Source organism: Aethalodelphis obliquidens, unplaced genomic scaffold (assembly GCF_003676395.1).
Source record: "Aethalodelphis obliquidens isolate GAN/ISIS:26980383/991018 unplaced genomic scaffold, ASM367639v1 scaffold24, whole genome shotgun sequence".
In the NCBI taxonomy this organism is placed as follows: domain Eukaryota; kingdom Metazoa; phylum Chordata; class Mammalia; order Artiodactyla; family Delphinidae; genus Aethalodelphis; species Aethalodelphis obliquidens.
In genome coordinates this window covers 22,097,070-22,110,016 of record NW_020837968.1, presented here as the reverse complement: position 1 = coordinate 22,110,016, position 12,947 = coordinate 22,097,070, and the positions used below count along the sequence as shown (strand labels likewise).

At 40.6% G+C, this 12,947-nt stretch overlaps 1 non-coding gene and 1 pseudogene across 1 annotated transcript; both read left to right on the top strand.

Moving 5' to 3' along the window:
• The first annotated feature begins 4,311 nt into the window (after positions 1–4,311).
• On the top strand, positions 4,312–4,384 carry TRNAG-UCC (transfer RNA glycine (anticodon UCC)). Its single transcript has one exon. It is a non-coding gene; the product is annotated as a tRNA-Gly (tRNA).
• A 457-nt stretch (positions 4,385–4,841) lies between these two features.
• Positions 4,842–6,141, top strand: LOC113628657 (prohibitin pseudogene; annotated as a pseudogene).
• The last annotated feature ends 6,806 nt before the right edge of the window (positions 6,142–12,947 follow it).

Below are 12,947 nucleotides of genomic sequence, written 5' to 3'. Positions count from 1 at the left end.
ATAGAAGAAGACTCCTGTACCTTCCTCTCCCACTGGCGTCAATGAGTGGCCACCACAGAGCTGCCCTCGCAGGCAGCTGACACACCACAGAAGGCCAGTATGCCCACGAATACGAAAAGGTGTCACGTTGAGTCCGGAAAGGCAGTGGGTTTTGTGGACAGGACAAAGGGGAAAGGGAAGTCCTCCTGCAGTGCCCCTGCTGTGTGCTCCTCGGGCATTTAATCACCACAGCCTACGACGTTATTCCTGCTTTACACCAAAGGAGTTTAGTGGTTAGTAACCCAAGAACGCACAGACAACATAAGGAAAACCCATATTTGAACCCAGCCAGTTGCAAGGCTTCTCCTCTTTCCACCTAAGTACACTGCTTTCCTGCAGTGGAGAACCCGGGTCCAGTCCAGACCCACTGAGTCAGAATCAGAATATTAACAAAACCTCCAGGCAATTCACCTGTACAGTAAGGGTTCAGAAGTACTGCTCTTGCCCATAGGACTCTATTCTGCATGGTTCCAGCCTACTCTGCCCATAGAAATCAGAATTTCCTCGATGAGGTGACTCTGTCAGGCAGCCTGGACTCATGAATGTCTGAAGGACCCGGTAGCTGAATCTTCTCCAAAATTCAATAGAGGTGTGGTTGGATTTTCTGGATTTTTCCTGGGTTTGACCGAATCCATATAAATTATTCAAGGAGTACTCTAATAAATGTGAAAGATAAACTTGAACCCTCTGGGTTTACTTCAAGGAATGGTTACCTAGAAGTCCCTGATCCATGCACTAAGGATTCTGGACCGTAGTTTGAACTGATTATCCACCTTCCTGTGAGAGACCACCAGGGCTACACCCATCACGCGGCCATCCCTGCTGTTTTGCTTTAGATCACCAGAAGTTTCCGTGCCCAAATCCTCATTCCCAGCTACTCTGGGCATGCTCTCATTTGGCCAGCTCTCTCTCTCTCATCCTTACTGGCCCACCTTCCAATGTACCCTCTGGAACTTCCCGTCTGTGACGAAAATGCCCAATAGCCTCCACTTTTTCAAATGCTTCTTGACCTCTCTGCTTTATGTGAAACCCAGCCGTCCCCTGTGGTGCTCTCTCCCTCGGGGTATGTGCCCTCGGTCTCCCATGCTTCTTTGCTTCCAAACCTCCGGCTCCACTGAAACCGTGCTACTGAGTGCTACCAGCTGCTGCCTCGTGGCTCTCTTCTGCTCTCCCTCGCCTCCTCTGTCTTCCTGTCCACCTTCTTCCTGTCATCAGTGACTCTGCATTCATGCAGGTGACCCATCCAATACCCTAGCCCAGCGTTTCTCAGCTGAGGCTCTATTGTCATCAGGGTAGGACGATCCTTTGTGCTAGACAGTCCTGCCCATTACAAGACATGTGGCATCTCTACACTCTGTCCACTAATTAGCAGCGTTTTTCCCGCTCCACAGTCGTGGCCACGTTAAGCATCCCCACACATATTGCCCCCAGGAGGTAGGCAGCCCTATCCTGGCTTGAGAACTACCATCACTGTCTCAGGCTCCTGATCTCCTCACTTGCACCAGGCACGCAGACCTTGGACTTGTCATCACCAGTAACTGCGCCTCTGCTAAAATCTTCATTTCAAGTAATCTCTGACCACTAACTTCCCAGCTCCCCTGAGTACCCAACACACTGAGGCAAGTCTTTGACCTCATTAAGATCCCAAAGCCACTAAGTTCAGCACTGGTTTTACTAATATCACTCCCTCCCCCATCTTTCATTTTTCTCCTCACTCAGCCTAAATTCCACGGTCAGTAATTAAACTGTTTCCGTCTCTGGATCCTCCACTTCTGTGCCCTTTTCTCGCTTCATCTCATGGCCTGGCCAACCCAGCCCTGTTCTCAGACCCAGACCTCTCTGTGCCTGATCCGCTGAATGTTGCTAGGGTGAACTCACACGACTGGGCTGACCAGTTTTATCTTAATGTTCCCGTCTCTCAGCACCACACGCGGTTTCTTGCAGGTCCCTTGTAAGCCTGCTCACTGCTCTCCCGGATGACACTTCAGACTTTATCTCTTCAAACCTCCCACGCGTTCCCCACACGCATTTCAGTTGAGAACTTCACTTTATGCTTCATTGAAAACACAGACAATTTAGGCAGTTGGCCTCTGTAATGGGGGAAAATACCCAGTTCTCCCTCCCCTGTGTTTCTCCCTTACTGTCACACAGAACACTTCACTTGGGACACTTCTTCACCAGATGTGTGGGGATTTTCCCTACACCAAGCAATTCTCCATGACACCAGCTGGTTGGCCTACAACTTAATTTTGACGCTATCTACCTGGAGATGACATCAGATCCCACAGGTTAAGCGCTCAGTCCCACAAGACTGCCCCCCACTTCAGATGCCAATTGCTAGTAGTACGGCCCCAGGTTACCCACAATTTCTGTCCAGCTTGGGTACAAATCGGAGGTTCCCAGGTTTGAGTCTGATTTGCTAGAGAGGCTCACAGAACTCAGGGTGTGGGACTCGAGGGACATTGTTCCAGCTAATTAAGAACTCTCCAGACAATAGGGGCTTCTTAGACAATGGGTGAATTTCCAGGATGTCCGGCCCCCTTCCGAGAAGGAGGGAGATAAACAAAATGTAAAAAAGGTATCTGTCAAAGACCAATCAGGAAGCTGGGGACAAGTTCCCTCTCTGGTCCGAGCCTAAGCCAGGACCAATCAGCAGGAAAACACAACCAAGTCTATAATTTACATACGGGGAAGTGGGAACCTATAAAACTGACATATTCGCGCCCAAAAGGGATTCCTTCTTCGACCTCCTGCGTGAGGACCAAGGAACCCCGGTGCACCGGCCTTCAATAAACCTCTTGCGTTTTGCATCGGCTTCCGACTCTTGTTGTTTCCTGGGCGAGTCGAAACTCCTAGGAGACCGTGAAGGTCTAACAAGGGCAACGCTTCCACTTAACAGTTTATTAAAGGATATGATTTAAAAAATACAAGTGGGGCTTCCCTGGTGGCGCAGTGGTTGAGAGTCAGCCTGCCGATGCAGGGGACACGGGTTCGTGCCCCGGTCCGGGAAGATCCCACATGCCGCGGAGCGGCTGGGTCCGGGAGCCATGGCCGCTGAGCCTGCGTGTCCGGAGCCTGTGCTCTGCAAGGAGAGGTCTGAGAGCGTCCTGGGCACAGGAGCTTCTGTCTCCGTGGAGTTGGGGTGCATCACCCTCCTGGTCTGCGGATGTGTTCAGCCACCTGGAAACTCTCCAAACCTCATACTACTGGGGTTTTATGGAGGCTTCTTCACGCAGGGATGATCAATTATTAACTCAATTTTCAGCCCTTCTCACTCTTCTAGAGAATTGGAGGGAAGGGGGTGTGGGGAATCGGAGGGTGGTAAAAATTCCAAGCCTCTAATCGTAGCTTAGTCTTTCTGGAGACCAGGAGCCATCAGGCACCCACCCAGAGTGGCCTCAATAGAACAAAGGTTCCCCTGGTGATTGTATCACTTAGGAATTTACAAGGAAGAGTTCTAGGAGCTCTGTGCTTGGAATTGGGGCCAAAGACCAAGACATATATTTACTATTATCTCACAGCTTCCAATTTTTCAACCTACATACTCACTGGAGCTCGTACCCAGAGTCACTGTCTGTGTTACAATGGGAAAACGTCCTTACTATTTTCAAAAGCCAAGCCTTCCTTTGTCACTGGATCCCACCCTCTCTCATCGCTGAAGGACTTGCTCCCACATTATTCCTTCTCTCCTTCAAAACACCAGCTTCCCTTTCTCCACTGCATCATTCCTGTGAGCATAAGACATGTTCCATGGTTTCTCAGCCACAACCGAAAACCCAAGACAAACCTTCCCTTCACTCCCTCATCCCAAGCAGGGCAACATTTCCCGATTTCACTCCACAACAAAAGTTCATGCACTTTCATGTCCCATTCACTCTTATAAACAACACTTTGGTTTACATATATACGTGTCATACGTATATACACACACACATATATATGAAAGAATATATAGGATGTATATGTACAGTCTGAAAAATAATAAAACGAACACCTCCTGTACCCAACACCCAGACTAAAAAGTAGAACCTGAGAAGGACCTCAGAAGCACCATCTCCCTCCCCAGTCACTTCCTCCTCTCCCCCCCACTGCTATCCCGAACTCTGTGTAAATCATTCCTTTGCTTTTTCTTTTTAATGGTTTTTTAATACCCACATATGCATCCCAAGATAGTATAATTATTTGCTTATACTTATTTCAAAACTTTTTATGAATGGAATCATTTTGTATATATTCCCTTGTGATTTAAAAAATTTCTAGATACTGTGGAATTCCCTGATAGTCCAGTGGTTAGGACTCTGCACTTCCACTGCAGGGGGCCCGGGTTTGATCCCTGGTTGGGGAACTAAGATCCCGCAAGGTGCATGGCATGGCCAAAAAAAATTAAAAATTAAAAATTCTACGTATTTCTTTAATTAATGCATGTTTATGTGTACAGTTATAGTTCATTTTCACTGCTGTATTCTTCTGTACAACTACACCACAGTTTTATTTATATATTCGACTTTTAATGGACATTTGGCCTGTTTCAATTTATGGCTATGAATATCGTAAGGCATACCTTCTGCTGCAGATGGAAGGGTTCTTCTGGGGGTGGAGCTGTGAGACTGGAGGGAAGATGGGAGGGTTTCCGCTTCTCTGGGAGAGGAGCCGCAAAGTTGGAGGGAATGTACACATCCAACTTTATTAATTTTTAGAAAAAAACAATGTATTCCTCTTACTGCACTTTCATTAAATAAAATTCTATTCAGCCTCCTCTCCATCTGCTAGTCAAACAGAGCTCCACAGGCTATTTTCTTATAATGTCATATAATGAAATTTCAGAGCCTGGGCCTGAAAAGTATTTTTTTCATTACTCAGAGGTGAGCGCTGTTCCCTGCTCCCACACAGCCGCTGGGAGGACAATACTCAACATCACAAAAGTGGTTCAAAGAATCTGCTTGACAGGTGAGAATGTAGGGGATCGGCTGCCTCGTGTCGGAGGGGAAGGGGGTGTGCCCGGGAGGAGCCAGGGCTTGCGAAGGTGTGAGTGGGTCCAGCAGAAGGAGACAGTGTTTGAGTCCATCGTCAAGTTCAGCCTGGCCTTAGCCGTTGCAGGAGGCATGGCAAATTCTGCCTTGTATAATACAGATGCTGGGCACAGAGGTATCCTATCACCTTTGACCCGTTCTGTGGAGTGCAGGACATTGTTGTAGGAAAAGGGACTCGCTTTCTCATCCCTTGGGTACAGAAACCAATTATCTTTGTCTACTGCCCTCCAGCATGTAACGTGCCAGTAATCACTGGAAGCAAAGATTTACAGAATGTCAACATCACCCTGCGCATCGTCTTCCAGCCGGTTACTAGCCACTTCCCCGAATCTTCACCAGCATCAGAGAAGACTCTGATGAGCACATGCTGCCGTCCATCAGTACAGAGATCCTCAGATCCGTGGTGGCTCACTTTGATGCTGGAGAACTTATCACCAGAGAGAGCTGGTCTCCAGACAGGTGAGCAATGAGCTCATGGAGCGAGCAGCCACCTTTAGGCTCATCCTGGATGACATAACCCTTGACACATCTGACCTTCGGAAGGGAGTTCCCAGAAGTGGTGGAAGCCAAATAGATGGCTCAGCAGGAAGCAGAGGAGCCAGATTTGTGATGAAAAAGGCTGAGCCTCAGAAGCAGCAGCCGTCATCTCTGCGGAGGGCGATTTCAAGGCAGCAGAGCTGATAGCCAACTCACTTGCCCCTGCAGGCGACCGCCTGATTGAGCTGCGCAAGTTGGAGGCCTCGGAGGACATCACGTACCAGCCCGCCGGGCAGTCCGTGCTCTTCCAGCTGCCCCAGTGAGGCCCACACCTCCTGGGGCCATCTGGACCACAGCCCTGATGATTCTCAACATCACCTTCCCTCTTCCACCCCAGAAATCACTGTGAAACTTCATGATTGGAGTAAAGTGAAGAAAATAAAAGTAAAATCACTTCAGATCTCTAACTACTCTATCAAAGAAAAAAAAAAAAGAACCTGCTTGTTTGGTTCAAAACTTTTAACGGAATGTGTCCTGTTCTCCCATGTAAAGTGGACACATGTGACTCTTCATCGCTCTTGGCAACTCAGAGCGGCAGGGTCTTGTTCGACTCCTATGACTTTAGAAATTGTTGCCACATCCTGTGAAAATAACCACCATGTGAAAATAACCTCCAGAGAAACCAATATTTGGTTGCTTGTCTCAATTCACCGACTTAATTATAATGTTATAATAAATTGTCTCAGTATTCCTAAAAGTTATAGATACTTGAAAAAAACTTCTCTTACAGATCAGAAGAGGATCATGGCACTTTTCTCTTACATGCATCATGGAAAAATCAAAGCCCCTGCTAGATATATTATAATATTTAACAAATCATCTGAAAGTCCTTGTATCATCTTGTCAACACTGGGTAATCAAAATTGTTTTCCAAGGTAGCTGTAACACTCTCCAATCCCACCAGCAGAAGATTTTCGTTCCCATTACTCCACACCCTTGCCTAGACTTGATATTGACTAACTCCTTAATGTTTGCCAGTCTGGTAGGCATAAATTGGCATCTAGCTGCACATCTAATTTGCATTTTCCTGGCTATTAATAAGAGTAAGAATCTTTCTATGTTTCTGGGCCTTTTTTTTTTTTCTGTGAAATGTCTGTCCTATCTTTAGCCTGTTTTTCTGTTAGGTTATTTATCTTTTTCTTACAGATTTGTAGAAAATAGTTACACATTCTGCCTACTCTTCTTTGATAATTCTTTGTGTTACAAATATTTTCTCCCAGTTTGTTATTTGTCTTTTCACTGTCTTTAAAGTGTGTTTCTTGTTTGTTTGTTTGGTTGGTTGGTTGTTTTGGGCCATGCCATGGCAGTGGAAGCATGGAGTATCAACCACTAGACCACCAGGGAAGTCCTAAAGTATGTTTTGATAAACAAGTTCGTTTTAAAGTAGTCAGTAATATCAGTATTTTTCTCTTTGGTAAATATTTTTTAATCCTAAGAAATCCCTCTCTCCACCTGAATTGGAAAGATATTCTCCTACGTTTTCTTCTCAATATTTCAATCTTTGCTTTTTGTATTTAAGAATTTAATCCAACCAGAATTGATTTTGTGTGTGTGTGTGTGTGTGTGTGTGTGTGTGTGAGAGAGAGAGAGAGTTATCTATTTCTTTTTTTCTGTATAGGTAACTATTTGCCCTGACACAATACGTTGAATAGTCTACCCTTTACCCACTGACCTACAAGTTCCATTTCCATTAATCAAGTTTCCACATATATGTGAATCTGTTTCTGGGCTCTCTAGTTCCATTGGTCTATTTACTGTCTCCAGATCAATGATACACTGTCTTAATTACTAAGGCTTTATAATAACTCTCAATATGTGGTAAAGTAAGCTTCCCCATCTTCTTCGAGAAGTTATTTGGTTATTCTTGACCCTTTACTCTTCCATGTATATCTTGGAATCAACTTCTCAATTTACATACCCACACACAAATCCTATTGAAATTGCATTGAATTAATTTATCAATTTGTAAAGAACCAATATCTTTATGATATTGTCTTTATCCAAAAACATGATCCATCACTCCATGTATACTGACCTTCAGTGTCCTTCAATAAAGTTTTATAATTTTCTCCATAAAGTGCTCTCATGTATTTTGTTAGCTATATCCCTATGTTCCTTATATCTTTTTCTTGCTAGTGTAAATGATATCTTTTATTTCTTAATTATATTTTTCGGACTCATTGTTCCTCATATGTAAAAATGCCATTGACTTTTTCATTTTTTTAGAAAAATGATAGATGTTATTTTTTTAAACAGATTTGAATTAATAGAAAAATTGATCAGAACAAAGAGTTCTCATATACCGCCTCTCACACGCACACTTTCCCCTACCATTAACATCTTACGTTAGTGTGGCACATTTATGAATTGATGAACCAGTTAATACATTATTATTAACTAAAGTCCATTTATATTAGGGCTCACTCTTGTGCTATTATACAGTTCTATGGGTTTTACCAAATGCATAGTGTCACATATCCACCATTGAAGCATCACACAGAATAATTTTACTGCCTCAAAAGACTCATGTGAAAAAAACAAAAGACCCATGTGCTCCACTTATTATTTTTCCCACCCCCCTAATCCCTAAACCACTGGTGTTTTTACTGTTTCTCTATTTTTGTCTTTCCCAGAATGTCATGCAGTTGGAATTGTACAATATGTAGTCTTTTCAGACTTGGCTTCTTTCACTTAGCAATATGTATTTAAGGTTCCTCCATGTCTTATCATGGCTTGATACCTCTTTTTTTTTTTCTGAATAATAGTCACTGTATGGATATACCATAGTTTGTTTTTCCATTCACCTACTGAAAAACATCTTGGTGGCTTACAAGTTTTGGCAATTATAAATAAAGCTACTATAAACATTCACGTGCAGGTTTTCGTGTGGATTTAAGTTTTCAAATCCTTTGGGTTCATCCCAAGATACGTGATTGCTGGATTATATGTTTAGCTCTGTAAGAAATTGTCAAGCTCTCCAAAGTGGCTGTGCCATTTTGCATTCCCACCAGCAATAAGTGAGAGTTCCTGTTGCTCCACATCCTCGTAAGTGCTTGGCATTGTCAGTATTTTGGATTTTGACCATTCAAAGAGATGTACAGTGGTATCTCACTATTTTAATTTGCAATTCCCTAATGACATAGGATGCTGAACATCTCTTTAATGCTTATTTGCCATCTGGATATCTTGTTTGATGAGGTAACTGTTCAGATCTTTGCTCACTTTTTAATTGGGCTATTTGTTTTCTTATTGTTGATTTTTAAGAGTTCTTTGTATATTTTAAATAATAGTCCTTCAGCAGATATTTGTTTTGCAAATATTTTCTCCTACCTGTGACTGCAGTTGTTTTTTATAGGTAAAGTTTTTTCCAGCAATTTTGCAAAACTCTCTTGTTAGTTTTAATTATATATTTGAGATTCTTTGGAGTTTTTTACATAGTCAACTATATCATCTGCAAATCATGATAGTTCTGTTTCTTCCTTTCAAACCCATATAATTTTAATGTTGTCTGTTATTTATTTATCTCTATGCCTTTGGTTAAGACCTCCCATGCAATGTTTCCTTGATCTTAAATAAAAGTTTTTGGCCTTTCAAGTTTTTGTCAAGTTTTGCTTCATGTTCTTTGAAGCTCTATTATTGGGTGCCTAGACATTTAGAATTATATTCTTAATGAATTGACCCCTTTATTGTTATGAAAATCTCCTTCTTTATCCCTGGTTATATTCCTTGCTCTGAAGTCTACTTTGGTATTAATATAACCACTCTTTCTTATGATGTTTTTTATCTTTTTCCATCCTTTTATATTTTCAATCTGTGTATCATTATATTTAAAGTGGGTGTTTTTTTTAAACCTACAGCATATAACTGAATCTTGCATTTTTATCCCAGTGTGACAATCTCTTAGATTGGAGCTCTTGGACTTTTGCGTGGAATGCAGTTATCAATATGGTTCCGTCTAAATCTACCACTTAGCTTTTTTTTTTTTTTTTACCATTTGTCCTGTGTTTTGTTTCTTTATTCCTTTTTCCTGACTTCTTTTGGATTTATTTAGCACAGTTTAGTATTCCATTTTATCTACTTTATTAGCAATCTGTCTTCGGGGTTTTTTTAAAATTATTTTTCTAGGGTGGTTTTAGGTTCATATGTCTTTGGGTTTTGTTTTGTTCTGTCTCTAGTGGTTGCTCATGGTTCACAACTTGCATCATTACCTCATCACTGTCTACACTCAACTAGTATTATCCCACTTCACATATATTGTTAGAACCTTAAAACAGTATACTTCAAGTTTTTCTCTCCCGTTCTCTGTGCTAGTTTTCATACATTTTAGTTCTATGTATGTTATAAACCACACAATACTTTGTCATTGTTTTTGCTTTAAAATGGTTACCTTTTAAAGAAACTTTTAAATGACAAAAAATATTTTAAATCTACCCACATATTTACCATTTCCAGTGTTCTTTGTATAGATCCAAGTTTTCATCTGGCATCATTTTCCTTTCACATGAAGAATTCCTTTAATGTTTCCTGTGATACAGTGGTTTTCTTGTAGTTTTCAAAAATTTCAAAAATTTTACTCATTATGTCTTCAACTACTTTTTCTGCAGTGCTTCCCCTCACTTCACCCTTTCTCTTCTCCTTCTGAAACTCCAATTACACATATGTTAGAATGCTTTGATATTGTCAAACGGCCAAATGCTCTGATCTTTTTCCTAGTCTTTTTTTCTCTGTGTGCTTTACTGCAAATAGTTTCTATTCTATTACTATGTGTTAATGCTGATTGATATTTTCTTCTGCAGTGCTTAATCTGCTATAAATCCCAATAAGTGAAATTTTTATTTAGTATATTATATGTTTTAGTCTCCAGAAATCTTCCATCTCTCCTCATTCTGTTCACGTTTTCCTTTAAATCCTTGAGCATATTTATAATAATTATATTAAAGTTCTTATTTAATCTTATTCTTATTCTTATCTAATTCTATCATAGCTTTCATTTCTGGTTTGTTTGTTTTTAAATTCTGTCTGTTTTTATTGACTGATTTTTCTTCTGGTTTTGGGTCACATTCTTCTGCTTATTGGCATACATAATATTTTTTGATTGAATGTTATATGTTTCAAATGTTACATTGCTGAGTGTCTGTATTTTAAAGGATGTTGAGGGGTTTTTTTCTGGCTGGCAATTAAATAACTTGCAGATCAGTTCGATCTTTCCGAGGCTTGTTTGTAAGCTTTTATGGCTGGTTCGTAGTAGCCCATGCTCTAGGGGTGGCGTAGCCCTCCTATTAAGGTGTGACTCTTCAGGTCTCACTATGGAGTACCCCAGATGATTAACAAGGCCTTTCGAGTCTGACTGGTCAGACTCTGTCCTGTGGAGCTCTGGGAATTGTTTAGCTTAAAGCTTCCAGGTCATTCTTTGCCCAGATTCATGGAGTTTCACCCACTTCTTTGTCACTTAGTATCAAGCAAAGTCTCAAGGTGACCCCTATGGAGAATGCTGGATCTCTTTTCTCTACGTAACTATATCCTCTCTAGAACTCTGTCCCACAACTTGCAGCATCTTCTGCCTTCCTGAACTCTGAACCCTATCTTCTCAACTCAGTGACTCGTGCTCTGCTTGGGAAGCCCCTCCCTACACTGTGGTCCAGAAGGTGCCTACAGGCAGAAAGCCAAGGCAGTTGTGAGGTTCACCTCACTTACTTCCTTTTCCACCTTCAGGGATCACAGTCTTGCACTGCCTGTGTCCAATGTCTGAAAATAGTTGTTCCACGTCTCACATTCGATTTTTTAGTTGCTTACAGCAGGAGAGCAAGTTGGAACCCTATTAGTCCATAATGGCCAGAATCAGAAGTCTCTTTTAATTTCTTAATGTGGTGAATTACATTAATTGATTTTCTAAATAATTGATTTTAAACTTTGCATTCCTTGCACATCTGGCCTAAACCCAACTTCCAACTTGGTCATTATATCTTCTTAATGTATTGCTAGATTTAGGATAGATAGACAGGAGCACAGACAGGTAGGTAAGTATATATATAGATAAGTAGATAGATAGGTATTCTAAGTTCTGAGTGAAATTGTCATATAATTTTCCTTTCTTGAAATGTCCTTGTCTGATTTTGGATTCAAGCTTGTGCTGGCCTTATAAAATGAATTAGGGAAAGTTTCTTCTGTTCTCTAGAAAAGTCTGTGTATGAGCAGAATGGTAAATTCCTTAAATGTTTTGTAGAACTAGGCTGTTAAGCTGACTGGACCTGATGATTTTTTCATGGGAATATTTTTAAATATTGATTCAATTTCATTAATAATTACAAGATTATTCAGATATTCAATTGTTTCTCAATTCTCTTTTGTCAATTATACTTTTGTAAGAATTTATCCATTTTATCTTTTTTTCCAAACATAGTGCCTAAAATTGTTCATAATATTTTTTCGTTACCATTTGAATTTCTTCTAGATATATAGTTATGTCCTCTTTTTTATTATTAATATTTTTTCCTTTTTCTCTCTCTCCCCTCCCCGACCCTTCTCTTTCAGTACTGCCAGTTTGGTTTTTCCATTTTACAAGTTTTTTTTTTTTTTATTTCAAAAGATTAACTTTGGGGTTTATTTGTACTCTCTTGTATGACTATATTGTCTGTCATTAATTTCTGCTTTTGTTTTTTTTAATGCTCCTTCTTTCTCTTTATTTTTTGGTTTATTATGCTATTCTTTGTTTTTCATGAATTCTCAGCTACTTTCAGAATTCACAATCTTGTTGTCTAATTTAAATCATATATTTTCCTCAAAATATTGTGTTCCTCAGGTTCTGTTACATAATATTGGTGATATCATCTAGTTCAGAATAGTTTCTAGTCTTCAATATTACTTATTCTTTTTTTAAAAACATCTTTATTGGAGTATAATTGCTTTACAACAGTGTGTTAGTTTCTGCTGTATAACAAAGTAAATCAGCTATACATATATCCCCATATCTCCTCCTTCTTGTGTCTCCCTGCCACCCTCCCTATCCCACCCCTCTAGGTGGTCACAAAGCACCGAGCTGATCTCCCTGTGCTATGCAGCTGCTTCCCACTAGCTATCTATTTTACATTTGGTAATGTACAATATTATTTATTCTTTAACCCACAAGTTTTTTTTAGAATTATGTGCATTTATTTTCAAACTCATGAGAATTTTCTAATTACCTTTTATTGATTTTCCATTTAATTGCATTGTAGTCCAAAAATGTTGACTGTATACTAATTCTTTGAAAGTTGTTAAGGTTTAATAGCCTACTGCATGATCAATTTTTTTCTTCCAGTTTTATAGAGGTATAATTGACATACAGCGCTGTATAAGTTTAAG